The sequence below is a fragment of the Streptopelia decaocto genome (genome assembly GCF_964273445.1).
Source record: "Streptopelia decaocto genome assembly, chromosome: 1".
Classification (NCBI taxonomy): Eukaryota; Metazoa; Chordata; class Aves; order Columbiformes; family Columbidae; genus Streptopelia; species Streptopelia decaocto.
In genome coordinates, this window is record NC_138663.1 from 74,976,655 (window position 1) to 74,990,641 (window position 13,987).

The window sequence follows — 13,987 nt, forward strand, 5'->3', positions numbered from 1 at the left end:
GGCATATTGTTTAACTAGAGCGGTGTTACACTGGGGTTATGTGGCTGGATGCTGTTTAGGCAAACATTTCTTCTTCCTGCTGTCTCATTGTCATGGTTACCCAGCAGTGTGGTGTGCTCTCTACTTCCTTGAAACAGGCCCCCATCCTTTTGCATTCAGATGCAGCAAAGAAATGTGGTGCTTACACGCTTAAATACTTGACTGCGCTACAGTGGGAACATCAAAAATGCCTTAGTGTCGAATGGTTTGTCCACTAATGCAACTCTATAACCATCCTTATCATCATGCAATCTACAAAAGACGAGCAGGAGCATAGAAACTAATGAACAATTTCAGCCAAAGGACCAAATCAAAGTTTATTGAAATTAAAGGGAATTTTTACATTGGCTTTAGTAGGTTGACATAGTAATTGCTTTTTTATCTTTCTCAGCTGCAGCCTATTATAGCAGGAAAATGCATTTAAAATTGGGTTTTGGGGATACAAAAAGTGAAACTCTGAAAGTGAATTAATTTTTGAAAACAGAATTGTTTCTCTGAGGAAAGGTTTTGTTACAGAATGAGTTTCAATGAAGCAAAATATGTCACGTTTTGTTAAATATTAACTGAGAAGTTTAATTAAAGTAAATGTTAAAAATTAATGCTTGACATCAGTTTGATACAAGAATATGACTCAGATGTTGAAGGCTTTCCTCTCTTTTCATTCAGAACACACTAAGTGAAAAGCTCACAACGAACAGTTTAGCTGGCCAATTTGGCTTCATTTCCTGGCTACAGAATATCTGTGACCAGTTATAATTTCCTCCATCATTCCAGTAGTCAAAATCACTTAGAATTTGGTGTAGGGTTTTTCTCTAAATTGGATTAAATTGACGAAAACTTTTAGAATTGCATCTTGTCAGTCCCGATCAATTCATGTGAAACTAAAAAAGTTTCTACTTTCCCTAGAAAGAAACACTGGAAGGAGTTGAAGGTTATTTATATTGTTTATTATTAGTAGGATGCAGTTGTTAATCTGGTATGCCAATTATTGGCTTCCTTGACTTATGATACTGCCTTCTTTTGACTGTGATTGATTGGATATGTATCAGAGTAGCATATTTTTTTCACTGATTGCCTAAATGGGGAAGTTTTTGCAGTAGGAGTAATTATCTATGATTAATTCAGGTTTTGTTTAGTTAGTGTCCCTGACCTGACTTTTCTTTACATGCCAGTAAAAGTTTGACAGTAAAATATATCCCTGTGCAAGATAACCTCTATACAATACATGCATCAGGCAAGTTTGCACCAAGGCAGATAGAACTTAAGTGGCACAGGTGGCCACACTTTTCATATCATGGAAGTGTCCCAGTAACTTCAGAATCAAATCTGTATGTTTGGATCAGGTCTTCTGAACTAAAATTTATCTCCCCTAAGAGGCAAATGCAAGACGGACACAACTGAATGCAAATGAATGAACTTTTTTATTGTTTTGGCTTGGGCACTGTTCTGGTTTTCTTCCTTCACTATAAAGAGGCCTCCTTGAAAGTAGTCACTCAGATACAAAAAGTTTTCCTTGGTTAGGCTGCCACAGAAAATTCTTAGGTTTCTGTTTGAGTGAGACCATCATCTTACCAAAGGTATACATGACTTTTTCATAAATGCATAAGAAGCATTAGAAAAGACACCCCTAAAAAAGCATGCTGTAAGGTAACTTAAGGTCTCTGCTGAAGTATGTAACTTCCATTAGAAGGTACACACTTACAGAGTTTAGATATTTAGCTTCTGCATAACTTCAAGGAACATACTGCATTAGAATCACTAAGATACTGTGCTGTAAAGCTGGAATTGTGTTCCCTGTTCAATTAACTCACATATATCAGCAGTTCAAAGTAAAAGGTATTTAAATTATCTCCTCAAGAATTTAAACTTCTAGAGATTGCTTATAGAGGCAAATCTGTTCATAGCTGCCTGACAATCCCCACTTGAGATCTGCAGGCTACTTTCTGTGCATCTCCCATTAGCAGTATCAGTTAGTGTGATACCTGCAGTACTCCACAGAGTGAAAGGAATATTGGTGCCTGCTCTACACTACATTGTGTGTCAATATGTATTGGATTGGCACTCAGAGCAGGGCCTGGGACATACAAAAAAAGCTTTTTCCAGCTCATCTTCCTCTAGGAACACAAAGATTTTTAAGACATGAAGAGGTCTTTTTAGCTTCCTCCACATTAGACACGTGTTTTTTGAGGAAAATAAACATTATGAGCCATTGGCCGTAATGAGCCATTAGCATTTTCTAGTACTCTATCAAAAAAAAGGGAAAAAAAATACATGCAAATGGTGCGAAAGAATAAACTCAAATGCAGTAAGTTGCTGGCAGTCATCACCTCCACTGCAGTCAAGGTGCTGTGGCAGCAGCAAATGTCAGCATAAATGTCAGTCAGAAGACTACAGGCAGCAGTGGGGTTTTTGAAGGGGACATCTGGCAAAGCCAGAGAGGGCAGAGACCTGCTTGTTTCATTCCCTTTTCTTCTGATTACATTTTCCTCGATAATTGCAGCACCTGAAATGGCCATTTACTTCTGTGGCAGATCTTTAAGATAATTTATGTAGTTAATAGAGTGGTTGTACTCTTAAGTTTAATACTAGTTCATACCATTGCTGCTTGATGCTAGAGTAATTTGGTGTACAACAGATTAAATGTTGTTAACATTCTGCTGATATGGTGCCTTATAGTGTACTTGGTTTGGAAAACGGTGTATGGAAAACGGTCCCTTAGCCTTACTCTCAGTCAGAGTGATGACTAGTGAGAGCAGCTTTTCATTAAGCTAGTAAGTAGCTTATCATGGCTTGCTGCGCATAAATAAAGCTATCTGGGTTGGATTGCTCTGGGATATCCCAGAGCAACAGTATGCATGTTGCTTAGAGTCTGTCAAAAGTAACTAAGGGAAAGACAGGATTACTCTTAGTAGGCTTTTATTTACTATTTTCATATATGTAGTGGAAAAAATACAAAACTTTGCAAATGGAAACAGATTGAGATACAGCGAGTGCTTAGACCTTCTATGAAGAAGCTGACCCAAGCAGACAGAACATTTTAACCATGATTTCTGGGAGTGGCAAGTGATTGGCCATATATGCTTCAGGCTTTTTAGGGGAATATTTCTCAGACGTTTCAGAAAACTGAGTCCTTGTGGAATTTCAAGTCAAGAACCTCAGAAAACAAACAAACAAACAAACAAACAAAGGCATTGAAAATTACTATTTCATTTCTAAGATAGAGGTTATCATCCTCGGGCCTTTGTATAGACTGTACCTTCTGTGACCCCTCCTTTGATCCCCAAGGCCCATATTGCCTCTGCCATGGATACCGAACTAGAATGTCTGTCCTCTCTTCTATGCATCAGCTCTCAGTGGTCATCAACTTTGATTCTGGACCTTATGCCTTTTACTTCTCTCAGGAATACCACGGTGTTCCATTTTTTAGAATATGGTCAGAAGAATAGCTGACCCCAAGGAAAAATAAGCACATCAGCCTTGGTAATTCCTGATGGGATTAGAGGTTTTGCATCATATGGCTAAATTACCTCCTATTTGCACAAGCTTAAAGGTACGTGCATTGGGAAGTAACATAGAACAGCTGGCACCCTGTAAACTCATACCCTATCACAATAACATGCTCATAAGCACATGCAAATAGTCTAATCCCACCCTATAGGGTATCCACTGGACTTGTCTTGAAACTATATCTGAACTGAGTTACCCATTCCACTCCCCTTCAGAGTCTGACCAGTGAGGAATGAAGTGACTCTTCTTGATCTCAACTATGAAAAAAAAAAAAGAAAAAAAAAGTGAATGTTCATACAGTGTTGCAAAGAGGCCTGTGTTCTCCACTCACATGTGGAAGTCAATGCAGCACAAAATTCCAGTTCCTCTCTGGTTTTCTTGTGCCTTCTGTGTCACTCACTCAGAAAAATGTCCTACTCCAGAGGAATCAGACTTCCCTGATTTTTATCAACAGCAGTCAGTAGCCTGTTTGTCAAAGGCAGTTCACGAGCTGTCTGGAGTCAGGGGAAAGAATTTTTTGAAGTTAGTTATTGAAGTATGCGTTGTCTTTTAACAACCCTTAAGTGTTTACTGAAGTGGTTTATTTTGAGCCATTCTTTCTCCCTGAATGACTTTCTCCCTGCTTCTCATCATCTTAAACCAAGAGTAAACTTCCCAATAGCCAAATCGAGACCTAGTTTTCATAGTTCATTATACAGCAACTCTACTTCCATCAGACCCCTTACATGACTCTGTACCACTTACCAGTGTTTGTAACTAGAAATAAGTGCATGTTCAAATATAAACACCCTTTGAGTTTGCTTCTCTGTACATGTAAGCAAAGAGCTATCAGAAAATAGAAGAGATGAGATATTATCACAAACCACTGCAGTCATGAATCAAAACAAAAAATACCTTTGCCCTCTCCATGTTGAACACAAGGCAAATACAAATCTTGTGGCTGAGGTCTGTCTTTTATCCTAAAACCAAGTAAAAAACCCCCAAACAAACAAGCTTTTAAATGTTTACATGCATAAATTGTATGACACAGAATGGAGAATGGACAGAGGAATATCTTTGCCTTTTATAAGAAGTCAGCACCTAAATAAATTCATGAACATGAGACTGATGTGAAGAATGATGATAATGAAAATGTGGGTCCTCCAGTAACAAGGCTAGTGCTTTTAGGAGGAACAAAAGTAGTAATTTTCTATATATGTGATGCACAGATTAAATGTGCAATTAAATGTTCGACTAAAATAGATGAACTTTCTTTAAAATGCCTTCTGACAAACAAGTTCTGACCATTTTCCAGTGCTTCTGTGTAGTTAAAGCGTCATGAGATCACATGCCATTTTCAAGAAGGAAGCAGATAGCTTCTTGGTAAAGGCAGAGTTGTGTGAATCTTAAACTTCTCAAGTAATTTATGGACACCAACAGATTTTGTGGGCAGATGTTGCCCCAGCAGCAAAGGATCTCCTTATCTCTTCCCCTTCCTAATACACCTCTTCTGGCAAAACCCTTATGATTAAGAAAGTAGAGGCATTTGTGCCAAAAAGGTGACCAAAGGGTGGGTGATGTAGTACTATGAAACAATAGATGCAGCTGCCTAACCAAAGAAAAAAGTAATGAAAACAACATTAAATGAGAGGAAAATGAGGACTTCTGTCGTGAAAACAGTGGTCCTGTTCACTGCTTAAGTACCGGCAAGAGTTTCTGAGAACACAGGCCTTGTAACCTCTTTGTGAAAGCACCAAGAAGATTGTGTTATAGTGCAACTCAGTAAATGCTTCTCCAGGAATTTCTTTGGCATATGAATCAACCACATGCATGGACTATGCAGCCGAGATAACAGGTGGACTTGTATTTGTTGAAAGAAGATGCAAAGGAAATTTTCTAAATTTATTTTATAGGAGTGACAAATGGTCCACTGAAGCCAAAAGGGAATATTAAATAACAGAGGCAGTCTTGAGGTTATTTTTGTTTTGGTAGGACATGAGCAAGACACAAGACCATCTGTGTCCAATAAAACCTAATAAACGTTGGGAGTGGGAGAGGGAAGACTGAGTATCTGATGGAGGAGCAATGGTCAAGTTCAGTTTAACAAAAGAGCTGCATGTTTTAGAAGAGATGGATAAGACTAGGAAATCAGACCAGAGCATGAGCTCCCAGGCAGCTACAAAAACATTTTCAGCATAACTACCTAAATGTGGATTAAAGAAGCTAACGTTGAGGCCTGACGGTGATAGCCTTGTTACTGAGGCCACAGTCATTTTATGTGATTCCATCAATGTTATCCAGTCTCTGACGAAGAACAAATAAAATCAACCCAATGTAAGGAAAATGGTAACAGCATCTGGCAGACAGCTGGAGCAGCTCAGTAGAAAGCTCCATGTCATGTCCAGTGAGGGGGCCATAGTCATCTACTGCCCTGGAAACAACTGTTTCAAGGCTTGATAAGACTGGGAGGTGACTCAGAATTACGATTCTAAATTTTTTCCCCACTTTTTTTGAGAAAAGAGGGAGTTGACTATTGTTGGTGCAGAGGCAAATCTGGCATGTGGTAAGATGACAGAGCATCCGACTGAGGGGCATAGGGAGGCACAGTGAGAGGTGAAGGGTCAGCAAAGTTGGTGGTAAAATCATAGGTGGTGGAGGAGACGTTGCAGAATCAGACAGGTGCTGATCACCAGCAGAAAATGTATGGAATTTGAGGGAGGCAAAGATAGAAAACTCTTGGTGGTAGGTTGCTGTAAGTGGTCGAGCCTAAGGAGGGGATCAGAAAAGTGAGAAACTGGACACTAGTGGGCTGATGGCTCTGTATGTTGACGGCATCGGAACAGTAAATTTTAGCTATATAAACATAATTCGATCCAGACTTTTTAAGAGAGAATTGGAGTTCCAGGCCACAATGAGGAAAAATTAAATGATAAACCCATGGGGTTTTAAAAAAATGAGAGGAAATGCAAATTGAAGGTACCAACACAGGTGAAATTTGTCAGAAAGAAAACAATGGAACAGAAGACCAAAAAAAAAAGAAGAGCAGATGGAGAACAGAATCGAAGAAATAAAACTGCGGATAACATCTGCCTGCTAACTGTTGCTGCAAATTTATCTACTCCAGAATGTGTGTGAAACTTTCACTGCCCCTTCCCTATTTTGGAGGCAATTGCCTTTTGTTTTGTTTTAGGTTAAAGACATACAATTCATTTGTCTGCTGTAGACTTCTTCACGACAGACAAATGTAATATAACAGATTATCTTCCATTAAAAAACTGCAGACTTGGGTCAGCTGCCATGTAGCTCATTCAGTTTTGTTCCCTCCCAAGGGTTCCATCTATCCCCACAAAATAAATTCATGTGTACTAAGTTAGGGTTTTTTCATGACTAGGCAATATCCCTGTTCCCTGGAAACTTGCAGTTGTTATTTGTCTTTGTGAACCTCCCCTTTGAAAATGCCAAATCCTTTAAATTAATGCTTGGGAGGGTCATATTTTGCATTTCAGTTGCTGAAAAGACCTTGCAATTATTCAACAATATAAAGCTCCCTGCAGATCAGCAACCGCAGTTTATTATGTAAAAGTGTGCTGTGCTTTCTGTAATTTGAGGGTTGACTACTCACATAATCATAGCTACCAACATTCGAAACTTACGGTATTTTTTTTTTATTCTTTTATTATTGCTTTTTTATCATAAAATAGAGCTTGTTTTTTATATGGCTAGATCCTGGTCTTGGTGAAATATCTGTCGTCCCTGGTACAGAACTGGTCACTAGTTGCTTGAAGTAACATCTTCCAAAAGTTCGGGGGGGTTAACTTTTGGTCATCAGCAAAGAGGCATTTCAGTTATTGTGGGCTAATTGCATTCAGATGTCCTTTTCAGCAGGAGCAGCTTTATCATAGGAAAGCTACCATAGTTTCAGTGGGATTTTAGAGAGATCATCATTATCATCAACTGTCCTTAATACCAGTTTTATTTTTAAAATTTAATTCATTAAATCAAACACATTTTTTAGAAGCAAACTGAGATTCTTGGGAAATAAGCACACAGCTTTCCTCAGCAGATAGCAATTCCAAGAGGGAAAATGAAAACAGTGATGAGTAAAGGTAAATTGAGTTGTTAAGTCTAGGGATTCTTGTTTCTTGGTCCAATAGTGCACAGCTTGATCACTTGCCCCTTTGCTCTTTGTGAGATTACACAGAAAAATGGAACAGTGTAATGGCAAGGCCTTGTTTTTTAGTGAGCCTTGGTACAGAGAAGATGCCCAGGGATGTCAGCTCCCCAGGTTTGTCCAATTTATACATTAAGAGATGCTGAACTAACTCCTTTACTGTTGCCGTAGTGTATAATCTTCAGCAACTTCTGCCTCAGCTCCTCCTGCATAAAATACAGAAACATTAAACATAGAATTATTGTGGTCATAGTGGCTGTGTGAGTAATTAAGGTAGACAGTAATCAGCACAATATATTTGCACATTCCTGTACCACTACTTTAACCACAGCCCCCAGGTCTGCATGTGTTTACATGATCACTGTTACCTTCTGAATTTCCCAGGGTCTGATGTGCTGTATTGTCCACATGCTTTGTAAAACAGAGATTTTATTTGTTGTCCTGAAATAATGATGGGAGTCTTAACCGCACGTTTATTTCTTCCTCTCCATTGTTTTATAAAAAGCATTTTGATTGAAAAAATGTTACAGCAGGAGGAAAACTTTGTTTTCTGGTATTCCTGTGGCTGGGGGAGGGGCAGGGGCTAGCAGGCAGGGAGGGGTTTTGCATTTAGTTCAGCCTAGACAGTAAATCACTTTATCAGTCTATTTTTTTTATGTCTCCAGTCCACTTCACATTCTGGTGTCACAGCCTGAGACAGCTTGCACTGTTTGGTTTCATAGCATTGCACTAACATGTTTTAAAGTTTAAAAAAGCATTCGGTGTTCAGCAAAAATTTTAAGTGAAAATCCTTTCTTTTCACATTAGATTGAGCAAATCCCTTCCCTTTCACAAATGAGAAACCAGGGCCTAAACTATTCTGACAGCATTTCGAAGTTTTTAACTTTCGAAGCTTTTTGTGCTTTATAAATCTAATTAACTGTAATAAGAAAATAATAGGTCATAATGTTTGTTTTACAAGGTGATTGATCTCTTGGCAGCCTGGCAGACTCTTTTATTGATTGGCTGGTGGATACTGTCAGAGTGGATACGTCCTGGAGGAGAATAGCTGACACCTAAATCCATATGTGACAGATTACCATCTGGGTTGGAAAACAGGTTTCTTCATGAAATTGCAAAGATAACAGGTGAAAATGGAGAAAGTGACATGAGGGAAATGTGTTGAAACCTGCCTCAACCTTTCCGCGCTCTAAGAGCATTTACACAAAGCTCCCTATTTTGTGGGCAGCCTGTTTTCAGAATGAGAGAGATTAAATTTTAATTACACTCATTCCTGTCTGCCCAGTCGAGTTTTAATTCTGTTAATTAGGAAAATGCCTTGCCCCACAGCCTAGCCATAAAGCTAATTAAACAGAGAACCTTCATTTGCTACTTAGTGGAACTTCAATTCAGTAATGATTATCATACATTACAGTTAATTAGCACTGTGGGAGGGAAAATGAGGATGTCACTGAAGAGCAAAACTCAAATTAGAGGTGCTGTAATATATGCCTTTTTTCATTTTGTAGCTATCTGATGCAGGGAAGTCACACACTACCCTGCCTGTCTCGGTTTCACATTTGTTAAAGGAGAATTAATTAAACTTATCTCTCCTGCAGATGTGTTGTGTAGGTTTAATGTAATGAAGTTGATAAGATGCTGGCCTTTGAAATCCTCAAGTAGAAGACACTGCATAAATGGAAATACTCCTCCCTGAAACATGCAAAGCATATTAGAGGCGATGAACTATGCAGTCACAGGTAGAGTGGTGGTACAGCACATGTACCTTCATAAAGTAAAGACGGCCGTACAATTCTGCACATATTCACAAAATCCTCCAGGGCAAAACACTACCAACATGGAACTTGCTGCTGTATCAAACCATTCAGAAGCCCAGACCGCAAATTAAAAACAACTGTCATTTGACTAAAAAAATTTGACAGTAAATGACTTTGATTCATAATGCTTTGTTAAATTATGATAATCCATTTTAAAGTATTGGTCCTGAAAATATCAATACCCCATTATACAGGTGAAGTAAAGCAGAGGAGGGTTCAACTTGCCCAAATTGCTAGATAAATCCTTTGTAAAACTGCAACTGGGACTTCTAAATCCCGGTAAACTACCAGGCAACAGCTGGCTCCATGTTTTCTAGAGGGAACAGCAGCAGTTGTATTTTCATTTAGATTTTCTCGTGGTGGCACTGACTCCAATTAGTCCGGGGTTATGAAATTATCATTATACCTTAATAAAATATCCCTGGCATGCTTTATTTAAGACACTGCGGAAAATGTTGTTTAGAGCATTGCAAGTATAGCCCGATAGGTTATGCTTATGTTAAACCCGAGTTACTCAGTATATTTCCAGTTTTATTGCAAAGTGATAGATGAATGTTAAAATAACTGGAATCTGAGCATTGGTGGCTTTGGTAATATTTGTAATGCGGAGAAACACGTAAAAAAGCATGTGTTTTCTGCAAGCCTGTGCTGGTTGATACACCATCTAAGCAAAGCAATCTGCTTGGTTGTGCACTGGGCTTGGATTCAAGTGTGGATGAGTTTGTTTGTCTGTGCCGCTATTTCCCCACCTCTGACATGGGATTTAAAAGTTTTGTGGCTGCTTTATAAAGTACTTTGTGGTCTGTATGTATCAGGGAACTAATACTTGTGTCAACAAGGCAACCCTAGTTATAAGGTTTGGGGGACAGTGGTGATTCGTAGAAGCATGAGAAGAGAGAAGGGAAGAAAAGGAAAAGTATGAAAGCAAGGAATAAGAAGAATTAGCAGACTGGCCCACTTTGCAGAAAATACGTCTATATTGATGTCTACTGTATGCTGGCAATAGCATTATTAATCCTAACATGCTGTCATTAATAAAAACAAGAAGGGTATGAAGCTTCCATAATGATTTTAGGTTGAGCTGGGACTCTCATTTTCCTGAAGCTGGGTAGCATTTTAAAACTGCAAAGGATTAGACAGACACAATCAGTTCAAATATTTGTCCAGCCATTGAAAGGAGAAGCCTCACTTCCGCCTGTGATGAGGCTTTGGAAATTTCCATATTCATCATTGTTCAACAGCTAAGTGAAGACTGCACATTGATTGCCCTTTCAGTTGCCTTTAAGCAGCTTATGTGAAATGTTAAATTCTAAGTTGCCTAAAATCCATACTCTTTAATTTGTTTTCTGACTTGTATGCAGCAAGGCAAATCTTTGTGAGTTTATATGCACGCAGGCACAGAGGCGTGCACACGTGCACCATGATCAGAACCAGATCCTTCGAAATATGAATTATGCTGAGCAGAGCTTTAAAAGGCACAAGTGGAACAGAACCAGTCATTCCCATTGATCATCATAAGGACATGAGAAATAACAGACTGCTTGTTTCATCTAGTCAAATTGTGGCTATGCAAGTTACCACAAAGCATCTGAGTTTCTGTTCCTTTATGTAAAGCTGAAAAGTTTTATTTAAAGCTGATTCCACTGCCTCCCTCATATGTTGAGATCCTCAGAAAACTTAGGATAACCACTTATTTCAGAAATATTTTATTTATTCCTTCTTTATTCTTCCAAAATTATTATGTCTTCCATTCTTCTGACATTAGCTTTTGACTGTCCAAAAAATATGGAGTGCTTTGCAAAATAACTACAAAGAAAGGGCATTTTAATAGAGCACTTGGATCTATGTACCAAAACTGTGACTTATTAGCAAATGCCACAAGGCTCCAGAGTCACATAAGCAGATCCAGAGAGTAGTCGTGCTTGGCTTCATCACAGTGGCTTTCTTGATGCCAGGCCTTTGCTTATGGGATTTGCTGCAAGCCCAAACTTAACAATGCACATAGAGATGGCAGGGGCTCACAGAAGCTGGAGTGGAACTCGTCAGCTATTTGTGAATTTTACATGGGTGTTGGAGAGTTCCATCTCCAGCCTAATATTTGCGATGGTCTTTTTCCACCCAAATATTACAACTTTAAAGAAGATTTTAGCTACCTTTGTTCAAATCTTCTGTTTGCTTTTGTTTGGTTTTAGCTGCATGGAAGGAGAGGAATTAACCATTTTCAGAGCTAATGGGAGGCTTGAGTGCTGGCTTGCCTGTTATGCCATACTTGCATCTGACATTTTTTACTAGTAAATTTTAATGCTTCTGTGGTTTTTCATTGGTCTGTATTTTGCATTTCTGCTTGTCTCCCATTTGTACTGAGCACATCAGTTGGTATTTGTAGCAGATCAGCAGCTTGTATAACCAAGGTATCATTTAACAATATTGACTTACTGCATTAAGAAAAATCCTTTGGGATTTCATTGCTGATGCACTAAAAGCCCATCAGACCTCCTAGTCTGAAATGACCAGCACGTTGTCTGACACTGATCATTGGGGCATTTTACATACAACGCCCTGTGGAGAAATACAGTTCTTTATATACTTCTGCGTTTCTGGGGATGCAGCGAAGCAGAGCACTGTGGAAAGTTGGAGCTGTTCTTCTGCAACCTGCATCACCACTTGAAAAGGAGCCACTTGAGAACTATGTGTGAAGACACCAGGTTTATGACTCCCATCCAGACCAAATAATAGTATGGAAAGATGTGACCAAGTAATTTCTAAGCTGGTAGAGATACCCTGATGGGTTTCCACTGTGTTTTCTTTTCCTGCATGATAGGTAGACATGTGTTCTCTCTGTGAAGACCACAAAAGGCACTTGACAAAGTTGGGTACCAGTCAGTTTAAAGATAAATGGGGCCTTACCTTCTCACACAGTGGAATCATTTATTTTCACGTGGCTCGTGACATGAATTATTTATAGCTATGGAAAGAAAAATAGTGGGGTATAGACATGGTGCAATTTCTGTGAACCAGTTAGACATGATACGGTTGGATACTGCTCTCTTTCAAGTGAAATGCAGCAATGCATTGCTCTCCATAGAGTGAAATAATTTTTACATGCCTTGTCAGTCTCGCTATGGCCGTGGAAAGAAATACAGTGAAAGCAGAGACATTGGCGCTATTTGTGTTATTTAGAATGTTTTTGCAGCTAACTGTTTTGACCTCTATTCTGTTTCTAGTTTCACAAGGCCACATCATGTTTTCCAGCTACAAGAACTGAATAAATACTTTCTTTTCCCATGAACTCTCCCAGGTTTCACTCAGATCCTGGTTCAGGATTATTCCAAAAAATTGCTGGTGTAAAACTGAAATGCTGCATTGTCAGTGGAATTACAATGATTAACAGCTTTAAATCCAGTCTCTGAGGGCAGGAGGGTTTCATTTTTGTCCCTTATAGTTTGGAAGTTAATATGTGAAATCCAGGGGCCATCATTTAAAACATCAATCCTTACTTCAGAATGGTGTTTGACAGGCTGCAAGTAATTTCTGCTTCAAGCAGTCTCAGGCAGCAAAGTAGCCCAAAGGTCATGTTGTTCTTATCATGGGTAAAAGAGATCTTCTTCATGATGGATGACTACTGTGTGTGTTTATGATGCGTAATATATTAGTAATTTTAATTCACAATTCCATTTGCCCAACAGTTTTGTCAGGGCAAGCAAAACTATGGTTAGGTACATCTGTGCTGCGCAGGAGAGGACTGTTGTGGTAATCCATCATAAGACCTGCAACACAGTCCCAGTTGCACATACCGGAGCTGGGACGAATCATTTCTACAAATGGAAATGCCTGGCAAGTCTTGCGTTGTCACTGCTGGTCCTCACCTGTGCTGGTGACCACAACTGACACCAAAGCACTTGCTGCCTCTAGTCTCATGGTATTATGTAGAGCAGCGGTGTCAAACTCATGTTCACCGGCGGCCACATCAGCCTCGTGGTTGCCTTCAAAGGGCCAAATGTAATTTTAGGACTGTATAAATGTAGGAATAGTTAGATATTGCTATATGGTTACATACTCTTGTAGAGCAACATTCAGTGTGTTCCTTAACAGATTTATCAGGTTGGGAGTCTAAGGTTCTCTGTTCTTGGCTAGCCTAATTCTAACCAAAATTAGAGGACCACAGACAACAAACACGACTCCTGATTTCAGATCACTCTGAGAAGTTTGCTACCTAGGACACAAAGTTTTCAGCTGGCTTTGTGCAAAGCACTCAGGGCGTGCACAGCTGCCACCTCTCTTTTTACCCTCATGCTTTTCATAGGACTAAATGCAAAAGCCACTTCCGGCAGAACCAGAAACGAAGGTAATAAGCAGTAGTATTAGTTACGAGGGTCTCGGAGCAAATTTGCTTTCTCTTTGCCACAAATGAAACTCATAAGCAAACCTTTATAACAATATACATTGATCTCATTTATTTGAGTAGTACATCCTC

General features: G+C 39.2%; 1 protein-coding gene across 1 annotated transcript in view; it reads left to right on the forward strand.

Moving 5' to 3' along the window:
• The window catches only part of SCUBE1 (signal peptide, CUB domain and EGF like domain containing 1), a 205,805-nt gene that overhangs the window by 142,518 nt on the left and 49,300 nt on the right, over window positions 1–13,987 (forward strand). The window lies entirely within an intron of this gene.